The sequence below is a fragment of the Euwallacea fornicatus genome, chromosome 16 (assembly GCF_040115645.1).
Source record: "Euwallacea fornicatus isolate EFF26 chromosome 16, ASM4011564v1, whole genome shotgun sequence".
NCBI lineage: Eukaryota > Metazoa > Arthropoda > Insecta > Coleoptera > Curculionidae > Euwallacea > Euwallacea fornicatus.
In genome coordinates, this window is record NC_089556.1 from 2,884,276 (window position 1) to 2,903,777 (window position 19,502).

The following is a 19,502-nucleotide window of genomic DNA, read 5'->3' on the forward strand; positions in this document are numbered from 1 at the left end:
TGTTGAGAACGCGGATTGGGATAATGGCAGACAGGCTTGTTGAACTGAATTTTGGCCTCTCAATCCTAATCAATGAACAATCCGGCATCAATAATCACAAAGCAAATAATCTTCCTGGTTCCGAAGAGTTCAGGTGGAAATACAATTTTCATAAGTAATGCACCTTACGGTCACCTAGAGAGCATGTTAGTTAAACTCGTTTGCTGAAGTTGAGAACAATGCACTTAAATTACGTGGACTTTGTAATAGATTGCAGGAGTTTATTCAATTATTCCTTAACTTCCTGCATAGCTGCTGGAAACTTGACCTCGTGGATTATAAAATGCCACCACTAAAAGTTTCCCCTTGGTGTTCGAGGCAAGAAGCAGGAGAACGAGGAAAGGTAACTTGTTGTTTTAAGCTTATGGAGCTATTTCTCAAAAGATCAGCACTGTGATGGGTTAGTTAATGATGTCAGGGTTATAATGGTATTGTACTCCAGTCCATGTTTTCGAGGATATATTTTTATCTTGAAATTTCGCAGGATGTTGCCGAACCAGGGTTATCATTATTACATTAATGAGAAGGAAAACTCCCTTTTCCACCTGGTTAATTCGTTTTGCTTTTTAAGAGGCCTTCAGAAATGGTGAACACGCAGCCCTTTCATGTAAACCCTGACGTCTAATCCCAACGAAATAAAGCACCCCCATGGCGGTTCTCTATGGGTGGCAGATTTTTCGCGGTGTTTTCATTACGACCTTGTTGCCCGTTTTGTGCGGCCCCTGCCATACCTGGGGCCATTTTTCACGGCCCGTCCATACCTGGAAAAAACTGATTTTTCCGGGAAACTTACGTTATCGGGTTATCGATCTTGGATCTCATTTAACCGATTTAGCAAAAACGCTTTCGTCTATGAAGTTTCGTCGTCGTTTCGCGACTAACTACCGCCCGTATCCGGTTCCGGTCTCAACGGTTCGTCTTTTAACAGGTGGGTCTTGTTTAAATTAAAGCACTAGGGATGGTTTGTATTTTGTATAAGGTATCATGTCGATAAGAGAATAGATAAGTCTGAAATTATAAATATCATTTGCTGTTCCGATTTGCGTTTGCGAATTTGGATAGGAACGTTCGCGCCCACTTAGAATCAAAGATACTATTCGTGTAGTTCCGTGATCGAATGGCACGTCGCCATGTCTTAGGGCAGTATCCAGAAGGGCCTTACACGGGGAAATCAAAAGGAGCACAAGTGGGCACTTTCCCGAAGAAACGGGACGTCCTCTTTGAGAGGGGTCCAGTGCAACAAGTTCCCCGAGCTGGTGGGCTGGAGTGGATGAAATCGGCGGTTTGCGATCGCAGAGTTATGAGAGAAAATCAGGGTTAGAAATGCGTCTTATCATCGCGACTGTGATGTTTTCTAATATGAGAAGACTTTGGATTTCCCAATCTGGATCCCGATTCAGTTCATTCCCGTGATGATCCCTGGGTTGTTTGGACATTGCAGTTGCTTTGCCGAAGGATGATGGCTCGCATGATCGACTAGGGCTGGAAGAATGATTTGAATTGGACAGTCACAAAAGAAAGGAATTTTCGATTAAACTTCGCCAGTGGCCAAAATCCCATAACGGTCTGGTGTACATAATTATCGAAAAGTAAGATGTAAAGGGCCGACTGCCGGAGGGCTGAGTTCTTTCTTTCGGGAGTCATCCAGGACGAATTTTTCCCTAGATTTAAGGAGGCCAAGAAGAAACGGAGCGAGAGAACTACTCTTACTCAGACAGTCAACGGGTCGTTGCGGGGGGGAGAATGAATTGGTGAACCCATTTTGAGATTTGCAGTGAAGATCGTAAAGCTCTTTCAGCCCAAAATAGGAGTCATACTGAAGGAGAGCTAGTGTCCAGATGGTCGCTCTCCTTGTCCTAATGTGCAGTAATTTATACCTACAAATTCCATTTTGTTTCTCTCTGAATTTTGAAATGCCTGAAAAAGCGATACATTTTTTAATTTTCCCGGTTTAAGGGATAGAGAATTCAATTAAACATTTTTGATAATTGAAGGAAACTTTACATGAACTATTTTGCTCGAATCTCTCCGATTTCCTTTCAGCTCCTCGTCTCTGACGAAACAACCGTTTGGTGCAGCTATTCGAAAAAGATATTTTTAGCATTAATTTTTTGCATGAAATGCTTTGTGCATGGGCGTTTGAGCGGTCGTAAAACCGCCACAAAGCCCTTATGATGAACTTTTTAATGAATCCTATTTGTTACACCAATTCCCATAGAGCACATGATGATTAATTACCTTTGGGTCCTTTGTGGGCAACAATGAGCATTCGAAACTGCTGTTTACCCATAAAACGGTATGTACAAAATCAACTATAAATACACATAAAACCATTTGCATAAAAAACACTTATTTTTAAAAATTTCCGGGTATTACAATGTAATTTCAATCAAGAGCACGGTATTATAGGTCATCGGGTTACATGGATTTTTTTTTCAATCCTGCCTTACTTTCGTAGTGGCCTAATAGACACGCAACGTTAGTTTCAATATCCACTTAAAAAACCATAAAATAAGGCTCGTTGATGCCCAATTTTCTTACAGAGCTCCTCATCTGAGCTCGTCTAGACTACAAAAATTAGCGTGTTAGATGGAAAATGTGGTATAATTTGAGCCAATCTGCCTGCTGACACGGAATCCAAAAATTAGCGGCATAAATTGGGTGTTTCCATTCCAATTCAACAAAGCGAACGAGGTATCAGGTGTAGTGCGCTGTTTTGTTTCAGAACCATCAAGCATCTTCTATAAATTTGTTTAATCCAAAACGAATTATTCATCATCCGTGAGGTACATATTCATTATTGATCTGCTTCAACTCAGTAACAAATGTGCGACGATACATTAAACATTCTAGATTGCAGCAATCTAAATATTAATGTGGACATTAATAGAGAGTGCATTATGCAGGCTCTGATCTGGGATCGTACACATCCAAGAGAATTTACTATCAAAATAATCCTGAAACTCGAGAGTACGTTATTGGAGAGGCTGTATCGAAACAGCAATAATAACGCAATGTTGAAGAACCCTGTAATTCCAGAATCACACCATAATCAACATTAGAGCTTGTTAAATTATTTATCGATCCTCTTTCGTTGAAATTCCTCTTTTTCACCCTTATAAAATATTATTTCAACCGAAATGGATTTGTACATTAGCAACACAATAAATCTGATTTATGAATTTCAGCTGAATTTGGGTTCATTATAGTCAAAAATGTATTTTTAACCAAGGTCGTAAACGCGTTTGTTAATAAAACTCGTAATAATTTACTCTGTTGCAACTATGTATAATAATGCATTCAAGATATATTTATAAAATTATTTACGAATATTTTAACAGTAATTTTAGAATAATCGCAATTATTTACCGTTTTACTTTGAACCTCTAGTCGAGTTCCCGACTTGAATATTGTTCATGTAGCATGAGGATAATTTATCATGGATCTTTCTATAGGCCTTCAGAACTATGGAAAATGGGTCTAGCTGGAAAAACGCATCACAAAAGGTCCATGTGGGTTATTAAGGGGTGTAAAAACACCCAAGCACAATGCCTAATTCTTTTTTTAATAAAAACTGTTTCGAAGTATGGGCCTTCAAGAGTTATCATGGAAGTCTCTTCGATCGTTGGGGGAGATTTTTCACTCCCGTTCGGGCCGCCTCTGATTGTTGTATTGATAGAACAAAAAATCAATGCGCCCTACGGTGAAATAGTCATATGTGTAACAGTTTTGACTGACCGTTTGAAGGTCTGAATATTTAATGATTCCAATTTGAATCTATAATAAATCTCATTCAAATTTAAAACTGCTTAAAAGAATTCCAGAGTTCCAGTTAACGTCTGTTTGTGAGGTAGAATGCGGAAAATTTCTGAACAGCACTGCACATGAAGTAAAAAATTTAATACAAGCTGGTGGGTTTGTGCCGAATGTCATGCCAAGGCGGCACTAATAATTTGGTCCATTTCCATTACTCTCCTAAAGTGACTAGTAAATATTATAAGGCACTTACTATTTACGTTACTCGCTTTGTTTTCAACACCACCGCAATCGTCAGAAGCTAAATTTACCAACATGATATAAAATATAATGGTATATTCTACACCAAGGTAGTGAATTTTAGTATTACGACCTGAATGTCAAGTTTAGATGGAAGACGTGAGGAAATGGATGAATTTCACAATCGCAGTGTATATGCCATTTTTCATAATTCTAGATTTAATAAATCTTTGTAAAACTACATTAAATTTACCTCAATAATCATAAATTAAATCCGAAACACAGAAAGACGGCACGTCTCAGATAAGCAAACATAAATACGAGAAGAATGGGGATGATGAGCACTTTGTAGGATAGACGAAAGGATCGGTAACCCCAACTAATCGAAAAAACATACAGTCTTTTAAAGCCAGCCATTGAGAATAATTATTGCTGGTTTTAGGTGAAAATCCTGGTTTTCAGTGGCGTACTAAAGCGAGAAAGCTCATTTTAATCGCAAATCTCAGCAAAGTCTCCAAAAAGTATTTAGAGGTTCTTTCCTCTTACGAATCCCTTTAGAACTGTACCTCGTTTTCTGATTTGAAAGCCAATTGAGATCTGGGTTTTTCAGGTTAGTTTTAGCTATGAATGAAGAAGTAAAGTGGGCAGTACCAAAAAATTAAGTTTTGTTAAAACAAATAATTGAGTTCTGACACAGGGGTTAGCCACTAGGGTCGCGATTTATCTCCCCCGTTAAGGACGCCCTTGGCTCCAATAACCTATACATATTAAATTGGGTTTCTTCCATTTCGAAAGCGTTAACAACTTTCTAAGGAAAATACAGGGATTCAGTGTCATACTAAGAAGAGGAAAAATATTTTTGATTGATTGATTGCAATCTAATCGTTTATTTTTAAACTGATGTACAATTTGTATAATTTTTTTTCTCTCCTATAACTCTAAACTAACATCTCCAATACTGAACTCATGTCACTAATAAACGATGTCACTTACAATCCCAACACTGGTTTTGGCGAATATTTACTAACCGTTGATTGTTCTCTAGGGTTTGATCAGTCTTTCACCAATTTCACTAATTAAGGACCAAGCTATTCGACTTTTATTATCATATTTTTAAAATTTTATTTGCATATATTTTTCTTTTGTATGCCTTCAATAAACCGTCACATCATTTTTTTCTATGTTTGATTTTTCAACCAATTTCCTCTTTACATTGCAATATCTCAGGCTTACTCGGAAAATATTTAACTTCGATGAAGTTGTCGATTGGATTTTTTCACTGGAAAGTCTTTGGTGAAAATACTCTGAAATATATTCGTAAAGGCTTGCCATTGCTGGTTAACCTCTTTCTCTCCTATAGAGCAGAGACCTCCGCAGCTTTTTAAATAATTTTCTCTCAGCAAAATTTAGTCTAGTAATCTCCATGTTCAGTATTAATTTTGGCCCGTATGACCATACATATACATATACCATACATAAATGCAGCGCAGCGGCACTTATGCTTTCCTCTAAGTTTGTTAGGAAATCGTGAATACATGTTGCACTATTTGATCTTATCCTTGCATGTTTACGGATTATAGGAAAAACATTGAAGGAGCCAATAATCAATATTAGGTTAGCAACATTTTTAGAAGGTCACAGAAAATCTGCATTAAAATCCTCATGAATATCCTGAAACATTTTATTCTGGCATTCAATTAAATTTCCTTAATAAGATAGCAAAGTTCCCCTCGGAAGGGCCATATACAATTGTTATTAAAATTCTTTGTCTTTAGTTCTAAATTCACATCTGCAGCACTGAACTGTGCCTTCCTCTTTTACATTTATTATATAAATTGTTGCTTTGTCTCACTTTACTTCCTATACCGGGGATACTGGCGAACCCTGGGCATAGAAGATTAACATGGAGAATTGATTTTTATTTTTTTGAGCTCGTGTGGATTATTTAACTGAAATACTTTTACATTGAGGGCATAGAACTCAAGATCAACGACAATTCTGCAATTTTTTTAATTTTCTAATTAGAGACGTTTTGGCTGAAAAAGCTTCCAAGTTTCAAAAACTTGAATGTCCCGCGTAACTGTTCGATGCCGCGATTGGTCAGATTGATCGGTGATCTTTTCGAACGATTGCTATAAACGTTTTTGAAACAATGTCAAAGTTTTTTGCTTTTCTTCACTTACTTGTTTAATTGAACTTTAATACGCAATTACTTGTTTAATTTACTTGTTTTCACTTTTTCTTTGTTGCATTTAAATAAAAGATTAAATAAAAAAATAAGAAAATACATTTGACATGGCGTTTTTACGCTTATGTGGTTGGCGACCTTGTCTTTGTTTCATTCTGACGTTGACTCTGACCAATGGTGGCCTCGAACGATTAGGCGGGAAATTCAAATTTTTGAAATTTGGAATCTTTTTGAGCCAAAACGGCTCCAAATAAAAGATTAAAAAAATTGCAGAATGATTGCTGATCTTGTATACCATGTCTTTTATGTAAAAATTTTTGCAATGGATAATCCATGGAGAAGCAAAAAAAATAAAAACCGATTTAACATGTTAATCTGCTAATCTGGTTCGCCTGGATACTCGGTGTAAATTGCAATCCACACTGAAATGGTCCATAAGGAGCTGCACAAACCGAGCTTCAAGATAAAATCCGAGCTTCGTCCATTCTTTGCTTTCCGTCAACTCAACACAAAATTATAAAAACTGCCAACTTTTCGAGACACCATTATGACGTGACGACCTAGTAATTATTCCACAAAAGCTGGAAATTAAAGCCTTGCAAAGCTTTTTGCCCAGCTCCAGCTTAAAGCTTTGGCATAGGCGATAAACATTTTACAACGCAACAAATACCTTCACGTCAGTTAAATAATGTTCACTTTTTGCTGCTTTATCAGCTAAACACGTCATAGATTGGTCATTTTATGGGATACTTCCAGAAGGGTCGTAAAGCTTTTATCGTGCGTATGATGAACTAAAAAGGACCTGCTGAAATTTAGGTTTCGACCTTTAAAGTGACCCTTAACGTTCAAAACTTTCAAAGAATGTTCTCATTCGTGGATAAAGTGCTCTGGTTAATAAATAAACAGATAAAGGTATCAGGCCGAAAGTTAGAATTGTTTTAGTAACGTACAAAACAATCTCAAGCAAAGGTTGGTGCTCATGCAAATGGTCGTTTAGGGCCGATGATTAATGGGTCCAGGTAACCGGACTCTAATCCTTTGAAACCTTCATTAGTTAGAATTTTAAGACTTTAATTTATTCTTTAGCCAGCCTGTTATAAATTACCGTATTCCGATTTCTAACCGGTGAAAAATGCACTTTTGCAGATTTTATGGGTCAAGCAAAACCATTTGTTATTCTTAGGGAGAGAATTATAATTATGAATCATATTAATATTTTCTAGGGGAGTTTTTAATGTTATTGTTGTGTCACGTTAGCTAGGCTTCCAACCCGTGGTAGGTTATCTTGGTAAGGGCCATATCATTAACATGCTGAATGTTTAACTGCAAGATAATTCTATAGAAACGTTGAAATACGGCCTGGCTAGCGGCTAGTCGGACATGACAAATGTCTACAAAGTTAATTAAAGAAGTGATTTTTCGGTCGCTATATGTTACAGGAATCTGTAAATCAAGCTGAACCTATTTATTAGGTGATGGGAAAAATTGGAAGACCTAAGGGCCGATCAGTTTTTAGTAATTCACCGTAAGAGACAAATCTACGTAGAGCATAAAAATGGATCGGGGTAGAATACCCTTGAGAGAAATTTCCTTTTTTACGACAAAATGTGAATATGGAACCCCTACTATCACGCTGTTTAGTGGCATTTTTCTCTTAACAAAATTGTCGATTTTACAAGCCCATCTCTATTTATGCCCCTTTTCAATAAAGCCCGGACACGATGTGGTCTAGAGGTACAAAAACCGTTGGTTAAAGTCGAGTGAACAAGTGGCTCTAAGTCAGGTTGTAATCTTTACAACATGGGGCAAGGAAAATCACCTGTTTGACCTGCAATCTTTCACAAGGGTATTTTCGAAGCACTTCTTTTTTTTTAATTGAAACTCGAGTTTGAAAAATATGAAAACTCATCCGGATTTAACTGTTTTTCTAATAATAAAAACCGAGCAATAAAAAATCAAATATCATACCCCGATTTGGATTTAAAAAAACAATGCTCCTGTGGCCAACGATGTGAATGATTAATAGGCCCTTGACCGGTTTGCCTGTATTTTTAACCGATTTTTTCATACTCGAGTGGCATATTTTCGCCAAACAAAATCATGATTTTTTGCTAAATCAGAATTTTGCAAAAAAGTAGGTTCAATGAGCAACAACGAGTTGGTAAATAGTCTAAATAGTGAGAACAAATATTTAAATTTACACAATTTGTTCGCACCGAAATACACATAAAATACACATTATAGAGAAATATAGGGCCCAGTAGGTACGTCATTTAATTCAGAGAAATGGCGAAATTAATAACGTACGTATGGAAAATAGCTATTTGCATTTCACAGGCACCAGTCATCACATCAATTTTAAATAAAGCCAACATGTTGTTGAAATAGGCATTTTCAATTATTAATTTATCGAGGGCAAGGGCCATTTATAAACTTTCATCTTGTTAGAAACGATAAATTAGGAACTACATGTGACTTGGGTTGGCATCTAATGGATAGATCTAAAGAAACATCAATCACAAGCCCAGTTCTGTTATTGCGAAAGCAACACTAAATACTCGATTTCGTGTTGTTTTCATCATATACGTTATTCCACATTTACAAATTATTTTTTATGGGATATTTTCCTATAGCACGCACAATACACATTTTGAAATGAAATTAAATAAGGGAGTTTCCCATAGCCAGCTTTCAGACATTATTATTATTACTAGAGGGAATGAAATTCATCACGGAGCCTATACAAGATTGTTATAATAGCTACACAAACAATGGATTTGTTGGAGTGGCGCGTGGGTATAGCTGCATAAGAATAAATCTGAATTAACATGTCAATTTGGAGGATTTGAAGTTCGATAATAGCGATGGAAATAATCCTGGAAAATGTTGTTTGTCTCACGAATCCGAAAGAAAGGAATGTGAAATAACCCAATTATTCAGCTCGCTGACGGAAAAGCCGATACGAATTAAAAATCACATTGATTGTGGGAGCCAATAAGTTCTGATCGATTAAGTCCCAAAACATTTTAACAAAACATCGCCAGTCAAACCCCATTTCTAATAACCGGATATTTAGTAGTTTAGTCTCCCATGTTCCTCACTGCGATTTTGGACGAACGAATTCTGAGACGTAGAAGAATGTTCACAATGTTGAACATCACTTCCTTCTATTTTTATCCACCATTTTCTCTGCTCTCCTATTTAATTATTAAATTACTAGGCCGCGAATCAAATATTACCATGAACAGAGGAAGCGTACAGGAATTTTGCATTAGATTCACCGAAAATTCCGAATTTTCAGAGGAGCATTGGCGTTGGAGTACTGCCAGATCTACGAGGAAAACACGGTTGACGTTTTACCTTCCTTCTCCAGTTTTTGGATTATTGAGAATTGTGAAGTGGCCCGTAGGTAGAAAACCGAGTACTGTTACGTAAAAATCATTTATAAACATCCGTATTTCGGTCATAAATACTCTCGGTGATTCACTAGACCGGAGCCCAGTGCTGCCCGAAGGCCTACTTGCGCCCCTTAATTTATCTGGAAAGTGCACGATACGGGAAACCACCCCGTCAACGGTTAACGGTTGCATTATAGAATCATTGCCAAACTTGGAAAGGTTAGCATTTGAGTTGAAAAGTTGACCAGAAGTCAGAGATAATAGTGGGTGAAAAAGGTATCAAATGATAATGAACATTTTTATTGAAGGAGAACAAGGATGAACAAATGGTTTTTTGCGAAAAAGAGGACTAAGTGTATCGATTGTGAAGGCTGCGATAAGGACGAGAAACTGGACAAAAAAGAATGGCTTGGCAAGTGACGCAACCGCTAGCAATAGTGGCTCTGGAAATGGAGAATTTGACGGAAAGTTGTGTTTGAATTTGAGTTGAGCGCAGAGAAGCAATCGCAAGCCGCTACCCTACCAGAACCGTCACACCTTCTACCTAATCGGCGAGGAACTCTATGTGTAGAACCTCAGCTGCTTCTCAAAAGGTATAAAACACTCAATTCCAGTCTACCAAAATACGTTCCTGTGACGACAGATTAAACAGTTGATCGATTTTGTATCGAATCCAGGCACATTCAATTTGGATAAGGCTGGACTCTCTTAATCCGAAATCCACAATTCGATTGAAACAATACAGGCATACTTATTATTCATACTTCACGCATTATATTTTTAAATTTACATTTACGTGTCTATATGCCTTGCGTGCTAATATGCATACAGAACAGTTTACTTTGATGTTGAGCCATATCCAGCATGTAAAAATGGTTGTTAATAAAAGTCCAATAACTTGCGGGAAAACGCTCCATTTGTGTTGTTTTCATTCCCCATAACACTGCTTTCGAAATTAGCTCTGAAATACGGCCGTAGAAGGGCGAGGGTGTTTAACCAGGATTTACAATTACACAAACATGTAAAAGACTCATTGTCAAGTAAAGTTCTACATTTCGAGCCCCGTTTGCCCTTTAGAGGGGTTTTATTCGGTTTTGTTTTTATATCTATTTTGGTCTATAACGAGCGACGTACGAAATTCTCCCTTCATTTCCGATGCAATCTACAGACGAAATTTCTCGTTAAAAGTAAATGAGGTGTCTGCATTCGTTGAGGTTGCGCTTTATTTTTAGGTAAAATATGGAAAAACGGTGATATCGGAAGAAAAAAGGAGGCAAGATGCAACCAATTAGTTCTAGGAGTCAGTTGAATTTTTGGCACGATAACAATTCCATAGATCATCCACGGAAAATATTTAGAAATGAAATACGTTCACTCGCATGAGAAAATTACTTGATCCGCCATCAGCAATTTCCCGAGGGCATCACTAGTTCGAGGTATCAGTAATTTCTAGGTAAATTTATGCTTTTACTCAAAGGGTTTGCCGAGCCTCAAACAATTTTGTTGCCACTACAAGCTTTAAAGAACACCGAGGTTGGGCGTGTTAAACGAATGTGAAATACGTTATCTCGACTTTTTTGTTGAAACCGTTAAATAACATGTCAATAATGACACGTGCATGGCTCATTACTTATCTAGGGAGATAATCGGTCGCAGTGTCACCATTAACCGCACATTGTTTCATGATCGAACGTGCGTCGTTTTCTGCCTTTCGGGCTTAACTTATATTTAATTTAGGTAAGTTTATCGCAGTTTTATAAAATCTAGTTAAGTTAAGAAAAAAAGTCGTATGTGCACCGCGGCTGTGAAGTAGAATGTTTATGCGTCTCACGTCTAAGATTCTCACTAGACTCTTGGCTCGTCTTGATGAATCAACATTTTTTGCAAAAAAATGTTTTCGCTCTTATTCCGTCACTGAACACTTCACATATCATTGAAACTAAGTGGCAGTAAATTTTAAGAAATTTGGTACTGCTATTTAATAAAAACCAGACCAGAAATCCTGGGTGCATGAATATCTAGGAAAAATACGACTTTGGCAGAGTTGCAGAGTACAACCATAAAACTCATTTTTTCGAAAATCCCATTGATTATTTTACACTTTTTTTAAACGGAAACCAGAAACGTATAAAGTAATTTTTTCACATTAAATTTTTTAATATTTACTTTTTAATTTATATTTAATATTTTAGTATTTACTTAGAAAATTAACTGCTCCTAATTTATTATAACACACAATGCAGTCCTAGGTGTTGTTAATTTTTACCTAACTCACCCGGACTAACTCACCTTCGACCCCTCAATATCCCTAGTTCAACTACTAAAAGTAATTATTTTTCCAGTTATTGGGCATACTTACATACTACACGCGTGTACATACTATTCTACTAAAACTCATTTGTGCTTGCTGGTCCTTTTGAATCTCGAAATTTTTTTGAATTTGCAATGGGAACTCGGGTTTTCGTAGTAATCCGATTTCGGCCCGCCTCCACCCAGGGTCTCGAACTAATCGAGATAGTTATATCCCTAGTTAATCGAGGATACTTGGGGCCACTAATCTACTAAAACTTATTTATCTTTACTAGTCCCTTTTAGTTCACGCGATTTTTCCGATTTTGCAATAGAATTTCATGGGTTTTAGTGACAATCTAAGTTAAGCCCCTGGTTTTTCATCATTAGAAGTCAGTACTTCCATGATTATTGGGGAAACTTGTGGCTCGAAATCCGGCAAAATATAATCAGACCTCGCTGGTCGTTTTTCGATATTTGCATTTTTTTTTCAACTTTGGGACAGAAATGTTATAAGAGTTTTCGATATAACGACCCCGTTACTTTCTCGATTTTAGACGGATACAAGTCAACTGCTCCACATAAGACAATGAAGTTCACAAATTTTTAAATTATATTCAAACTTGTAGATTATTATTTACCAAATTTTCATATTTGGGGATTTTAATGTTCACTATCTTATCCGAGTGATTTTTTTTGTTGCTCCCTTGATAATTTTTTCCAAATCAGGAAGGTTCTTATCGCTTATAATTTATAAGAATTTTAGATCAGTACTTATTTTCAGTTTAAACGATCAACACTGATTTCTTCCGAAAATTTTGTTCTACAATAAAGTCTAGATATAAACTTATTGCGAACGAAGCCAATAAGGTCATTGGCGAAGAAGAACGTCTTCAGAGAGAAGTTGCTAACATCTTTCAGGTTAGTAAAAAACCACTTTCATGGTTTGTTCATTGATATCGGCAAACTGAAAACGTGGCCGAAAGGCCAAGAATAGGATGCCCAAGAACTACCACCTCTGCCCAAGAGCGACTGAGAATCTTTCTTTCTGAGAATCTCTCTGTCAATAGAGAGGCTTTGACTACCTGTTGGATCGTGCAACAGCAGGTTTTAAAATGCTTCTGGTGTTCCGATTTCAATTGAAAGAGTTCGTCGGAGCCTCCGAGACGTTTACCCATGTTCACGATGACCCTTGAGAAGGGCCCCATTAACACAATTTCATATGCGACTTCGACTGGAACGAGCTAATGAGCGCGTAAATTGGAATAATTAATGAACGTCCGCATTGTTCACAGACGAGTCGAAATATGGACAGTTTTCGGATAGTCCACGTGTTCGGTTATACTCTCATACCCAAAAATCTTAGATCAGTCCAGAAAAGTGTTCTTCTCAGAGGTGGCACAGCTCCCGTGTGGGGAGGCATTAGTATTAATAGGCGTGCAGAATCTTTGGTACATGATGGGAACATGAATGCGCTAATCTGAGCCATCAACAATGTTATCCCTTTACTGCTATTAGGACAAATTTGTTATTTTTGGACAGTAATGGGCGACTTCATCGTGCGACAATTGTCCATGATGATTTGGAATTCCATGGTATTCCCCGATTGGCGCTGCCGCCTCGATCTCGAAACGTCAATCCTTTCAAGCACGTTTGGGGCCACCTGCAAAGAGATTTGGAGTGTCATTGACCAGTTTCACATAAACTCCAAGAACTCAGACCGACTTTACCGCAACTTTCGAAGGGAATTGATTAAGTCTACTGCAACACCCTGATCGACACTATACGAAAGCGTTGTCAGGTTATGATTGAGTTTCGAGAAAGCCATACTGAACTTTCTCTTTTTCTTTTGCCGAAGAAACTGAATTTTTATTAACAGCACGAAAAGTAAGAACTTGGCTGAAACTGCAAAAAACCTGCAAACTACGAGTGAAAAGAGAACTTGGATAAGGTATAAGTCCTCATATAGGAAAATTTTGGTAAACAATAATCGGCGGCTTTTAAAACAATCTCAAAATCTGTGAACTTCCGTAACTTTTCCGGAGCAGTTAGTTCGGGAGGCTCGGGGATATCGTCTGCCAAAGTTCACTCGTCCTTAATGGTCTTTTTGGTCGAGACAATTTTCTAAATTACGTAACAGAAATTTGTGGACCGAAGCTATTGCAGACACCCCCGAGGATGACCTACTGCATCGAGACAGCTTCTGATATTCATACCTAGCCCTTTCATGAAGGGGCACCCTTCGCTTGCTTTTAAAAGCAGAACATCCTGATTGTCCTGCGACGGGCCCTGGATCTCGAGATAAACACAAAATTAAATTGAAGTCGAGCTTAAAATGCGTCGCCAATTTAATTATTGAGCTAGTAAAAGGCCCGTCCCAAATTAAGGGAGAAAAATGACGGCAAATTAACTTATGACTTAGAAAAGGGTCTTGTTGGATCTCGTTTAACTGGCAAATTTGACACTTTGTCGTCAGGTTCTCTGTCTAAATTAGACGAATTAGGCCAGGGTAACATGAAGACCAGATGTCAGCCGTAAAACTATTGCATGTGCACGTCGTGTTTTATGGCCTTCCGAATAGTTCTGGCCGATGAACTTCAAGAGAAACATCGTGTGAAGAAAATGAATTTTCCATAAATAGAGCCCCATAACTTGCGTTTCGTGGCTCCAAAACAATTACATAACTATCCTGAAATAATAGTTCCTGTACGAAGGCTAATTTACTTTCGTTGCGGAGGAATTATTATCTTTGTTTCACTTTAAACCGCTTTACTATGACAAACTGCTCGGGTATAGGGTAAAAGATGGTCCTTTTGGGACCATACATTGAGATATGAAGCCGCTAAATGTTAAATAAAACTGCTACGCTACAAGTCTTCCGACACACCTTGTAAGTGGAAATGTGTATGTGGAATTGCTTTTCAAAGTAGTGAATAAAACTGAATCGTTCCGTCAGGCCTTAGAACAGATTTAACCAAGTGAGACTAACGGCAGAACATGGGTGAGCAAATGGTGGCGTCGACAGGCGTGCCAAATATACAGGGTGTAACATACCGTAATGGAGACGTTTCCGGAGGCGATGGTACTCTGCATAATAATAAAAAAATGCCAATAGGCCCATGGTCAAAAACGCACAATTTTGGACATATTAGAGGCATAGTTTCAAAAGCTTAAGTAATGATTTTTTGTTCAGATTTACTTTTATTTTAAAGCATTTGATTACGTTACAGATTGATTCAGATGGTTGGTAACTGAGCCGGATGAGTATTTTTCCCTTATTTTCTTTACACTTTTAATTGGCATCGATAGATATTTTTGTAAAGAGGACGAAATCGGTGAAAGATACGAAAATACTGCAAGGGACCAAGAAGCTAAAAAATTAAAGAATTTAAATTTGGTATCAAAATTCATACGGGGTGTCACAAACACAGATACAAAGCATAAAATAATACGTGGCCCAAAAAACATAACACCCTGTATAAGGCCACGGACGATTTAGATATTTTCTTATAGGGCGTTTTAAAGAAAATAGGTGTATGAAATATGGAAAATTTTAGTCAAAACAAGAGAAACGAACGCAAAATGAAAAAATCGCGAAACTTTACCACCCTGTATATCGAAAATGGTCCTTTTTGACTATTACAGTTTTTTAAAAATTATTCTGCAGAATACTATCGCCACCTGAAACGTCTCCATGATATTACGAAAATAGACCCAGAAGTACCCGACCTGACATAATAGTGGACAAAATTACAGCGACTAAATATATTTTCGAAAATATAAAATATTATTATGTATTGTAAATATGTAGGACAAGTATATGATAGGAAACGAAAAAAGTTTTATTCTATTCATTCTTTACTACAAAATATTTTACTTTAAAAGAAAATTAGCATTTCTTAGGAAGTAATATAAGTTTTTGGACAAAATTAGAGCGACTTAGAAAAACGCTTTGAAATTATACATAATGTTTCAATAAAATTAATTTAGTTTATTAATATTTAGTCCAATAATCCTTATTTGCAATAACCGCCCAACATGTCGCCAGAATTGAGCTAATTAAATTGTTTATAGTATTCCTGTTGACGCTTTTCCAAATATTTTCAATTTTCGGGTACAACTAAGCTTTGTTTGCGATATTTGTTGTTCTTATTTGCCTTCCCACAATCTCCCAAACATTTTCAACTGGACTTAGATCCGGTGATTGTGGTGGCCATTATAAGATTTCGATTTTTTTAAATCAACAAACCATCGTTTCACTATTTTTGCTCTGTGTTTTGGGTTGTTGTAGTGTTGAAAAATAAAAGTTAGGGTTATTTCCCACTCAGCATATGGTAGCATAACTGTGTCCAAGATGCTATAGTACAACGTATCCATCTATATTCCCTTCAACGTTACCAATCAGTCCCATTCCATAAAATGAAATGCAGCCCTAAATCATAACGCTACCTCCTCCATGCTTAACAGTGATTGTAACATACTATTTCGGATGCAGTCTTCAGCCCTCCGGCCTGTGTATGTACTTCGCTCCATCACTTCCATGTACATTAAATTTAGATTAATCACTAAAGAGGACACGGTTCCAATCATTAATAGTCAAATTCACATGACGTGACGCGAACAACATTCTTGCATCCCCATTTTTTTCGGGACAAAAGCGGTTTTTTCGCCGATCTCCTGCCTGGTAGACCAGTTTCGATTAATTAACGCTAAATTGTCTTGGAAAACACATCTACATTCTCTAAATCTGCCAGAATACTCACAGCTGACTTCCGTGGATTTCTTTGACTTAGCCGCTTAATGTGTCTATGAAGCTCTTTCCTGGTTTTTCTAGGTCAACTTCCACGTTTTAAATTTACCACTTCAGCGCGAATCTCATAAATTTTGATAATTTTGGAAACCATTTGCTTGGATACATAAAATTTTTCACTTATCATAACTTGGGAACGACCATTTTGATAAGACTCAATTATTTTCTGTTTTGAATCAATCGAATAATGAAGTCCACGAGATATATTAAAACAATTAAATAAATTCAACTAAGTCAATGAAACCTTAATGCAAACGCTACTAAAGGAGATATAAAAGATGTCGCTTTAATTTTGTCCAGGTACTTTTAAGTGGTATTTTAGGAAAAAAAATTACCTTTTTTGCGATAAATAAATAACAAACTGACATGAAACAATCGATTTGTTCCGCATCCTAAAGTCTTTCGATATATAATAAATTTATCAAACATATAGTCACTCAAAAAAGTATCCGTACAGCCGGAAAAAAATTCTGTAAACCGTAACTTTTGACTGATTTTGTTCAAATTTTGTATAATGAAAATTCAAACCGAAACTCAATTTGCGTAATTGAGCAACTTTTGAAAATTTAACTTTTAGAGTGCTTTCCAGCGTTTAAAAAAAACTCCGTTTTGAAAACTTCTTGTGCGGTGGAAATATTTCAATGTGGTTTTAACATTCTTGCAGAGAGGATTTTTCTTCATATATCCTGAAAATTTGATCAAAATCGAACCGCAAATAAGGGAGTTGCGGCTTTTTAAAGTCGTCAAAAATGTCAAAGTTTCGTCATTTTGCGCGAAAATCGTCACTGTTTGGCGTTTTTGAAAGGCTGAAACTCCCTTATTTGTTGTTCGATTTTGATCAAATTTTCAGGATATATGAAGAAAAATCCTCTCTGCAAGAATGTTAAAACCACATTGAAAAATTTCCACCGCACAAGAAGTTTTCAAAACGGAGTTTTTTTTAAACGCTGGAAAGCACTCTAAAAGTTAAATTTTCAAAAGTTGCTCAATTACGCAAATTGAGTTTCCGTGTGAATTTTCATTATACAAAATTTGAACAAAATCAGTCAAAAGTTACGGTTTACAGAATTTTTTTCCGGCTGTACGGATACTTTTTTGAGTGACTGTATATACATATATGTATTGGTTTTGAAGTAAATACTTTCCGTTGCTCTAAATATGTCCACTACTGTAGATGGCCATTTTTTGTTAAATATTACAGAGATCTAGCTTTAAAAAGCTTATGGCTAAAGTTTGAGGGTGCTACATTGATTTGTGTTTGGTTTGAAGCAGTTTTAACTGAACGCTTTTAGATATTTCATGAACATGGAAAAATCGCTCATCGATGGGTGCTCGTGAACACTTTCATCTGGAAGGTCTTATTCCATTCAACTTCAAAGCGGAGTTGGATGCTACTCTGGGGGAATATCGTCTTTCGTTAACAACTCTTAAATATTAGACGAGTTTAAACCCATTCCTACCAGTTGCCAAGACGAACCCCGTGGTGGTCGACCCAATGACGCTCCAGATCTGACCACTCCAGATACTGTGGTGAAAATCCACAAACTCTTCTGGAAGACCATCGGCTAAAATTGCGCGAGTTAGCAGACATGATGGACATTTAAAAAAGTACTGGACATCGCATTTTGACCGAACGGTTGGATATGGGAAAGCTGTGCGCAAGATGGATGCCGCGATTGCTCGCAATTGAACAAAAACAGCGTCGTAAAGATGTCTCCAGGGAGTGTCTGACAAAGAGTCGCAGCAATAAAGTCGAGTTTTTGCGTCGATTCATCACCATGCATGGTACGTGGATTCATCATTTCACACCTGAGATGATAGAGCAGTCAAAACAGTGAACTTAACTACCAAAAAAGCCTAAACCGTTCCATCTGCAGGAAAGGTGATAGCGTCAGTTTTTTGGGATGCACATGGGATAATTTTTATTGACTCTCTCCCTAAAGGAAAAACAAAGAAGGGAGAATATTGTACAATTTTACTGCAGCTTCTGGGCAAAAAATTAGGAAAAAGCGACCACGAGTCGCAAAAAAGAAAGCTGTTTCATCCAGAGAACGCACCAGTCCGCAGTTCCGTCATCGCGATGGCCAAAATCAGTCAATTTGGTTTTGAACTCTTTCCTCGCCCGCCCTACTCGCCAGATTTAGCCCACTCAGATTATTTCCGAATTTGAAAAAATTACTTGCTGGAAAGAGATTCGCCGCAAATGAAGTGGTCGAGTCCGAGGTTGATGCCTGTGTTAAAACATTCGAAGCCTCTTACTGTAAATAGGGCGAAGCACCTGTGGAACATTTCTGGAAAAAGTGTGCCAATCTCAAATGAGGCTATGTTGAGAAATAATGTAACATTTTCCATTTTTTTTTTAAAGGTCGGGAACTTCCGGGACTATCCACGCACGTTACACCCTGTACATAGTAAGTTGACTGACACACAAAGCTACTAAAGAAAGATATTTCTCTGCAGCTGACATTTCATTTTAATCAGCTAAATTAGTCCTGAACACGGCTTGTCACACTAGGTAACGCTTATGATATCTTTCCATTTAATTTCCTGATAAATCCCCCTTCGCCTGGAGCACTTCTGCTCCAAAATAGTTAATGAACCCACTTAAAGTCCCACAATTTTTTTTTTCGGAACATTCACGCTGTCTAGTGTGTAAAACTACCGTACAAAAATGTCATTCCACACATGTCTAATGCAGGCAATGGTGATATTCCCAGAGTTACGTGAGCTTGAATTAAACAGTTAAAGTTGTCTCTGAAACGTGTGCCCCAAACCAAACATT

The 19,502-nt window shown here is 37.2% G+C and overlaps 1 protein-coding gene across 2 annotated transcripts in view; it reads left to right on the top strand.

Moving 5' to 3' along the window:
• mRpL16 (mitochondrial ribosomal protein L16) overlaps window positions 1-19,502 on the top strand; it is a 206,658-nt gene that overhangs the window by 127,515 nt on the left and 59,641 nt on the right. The window lies entirely within an intron of this gene.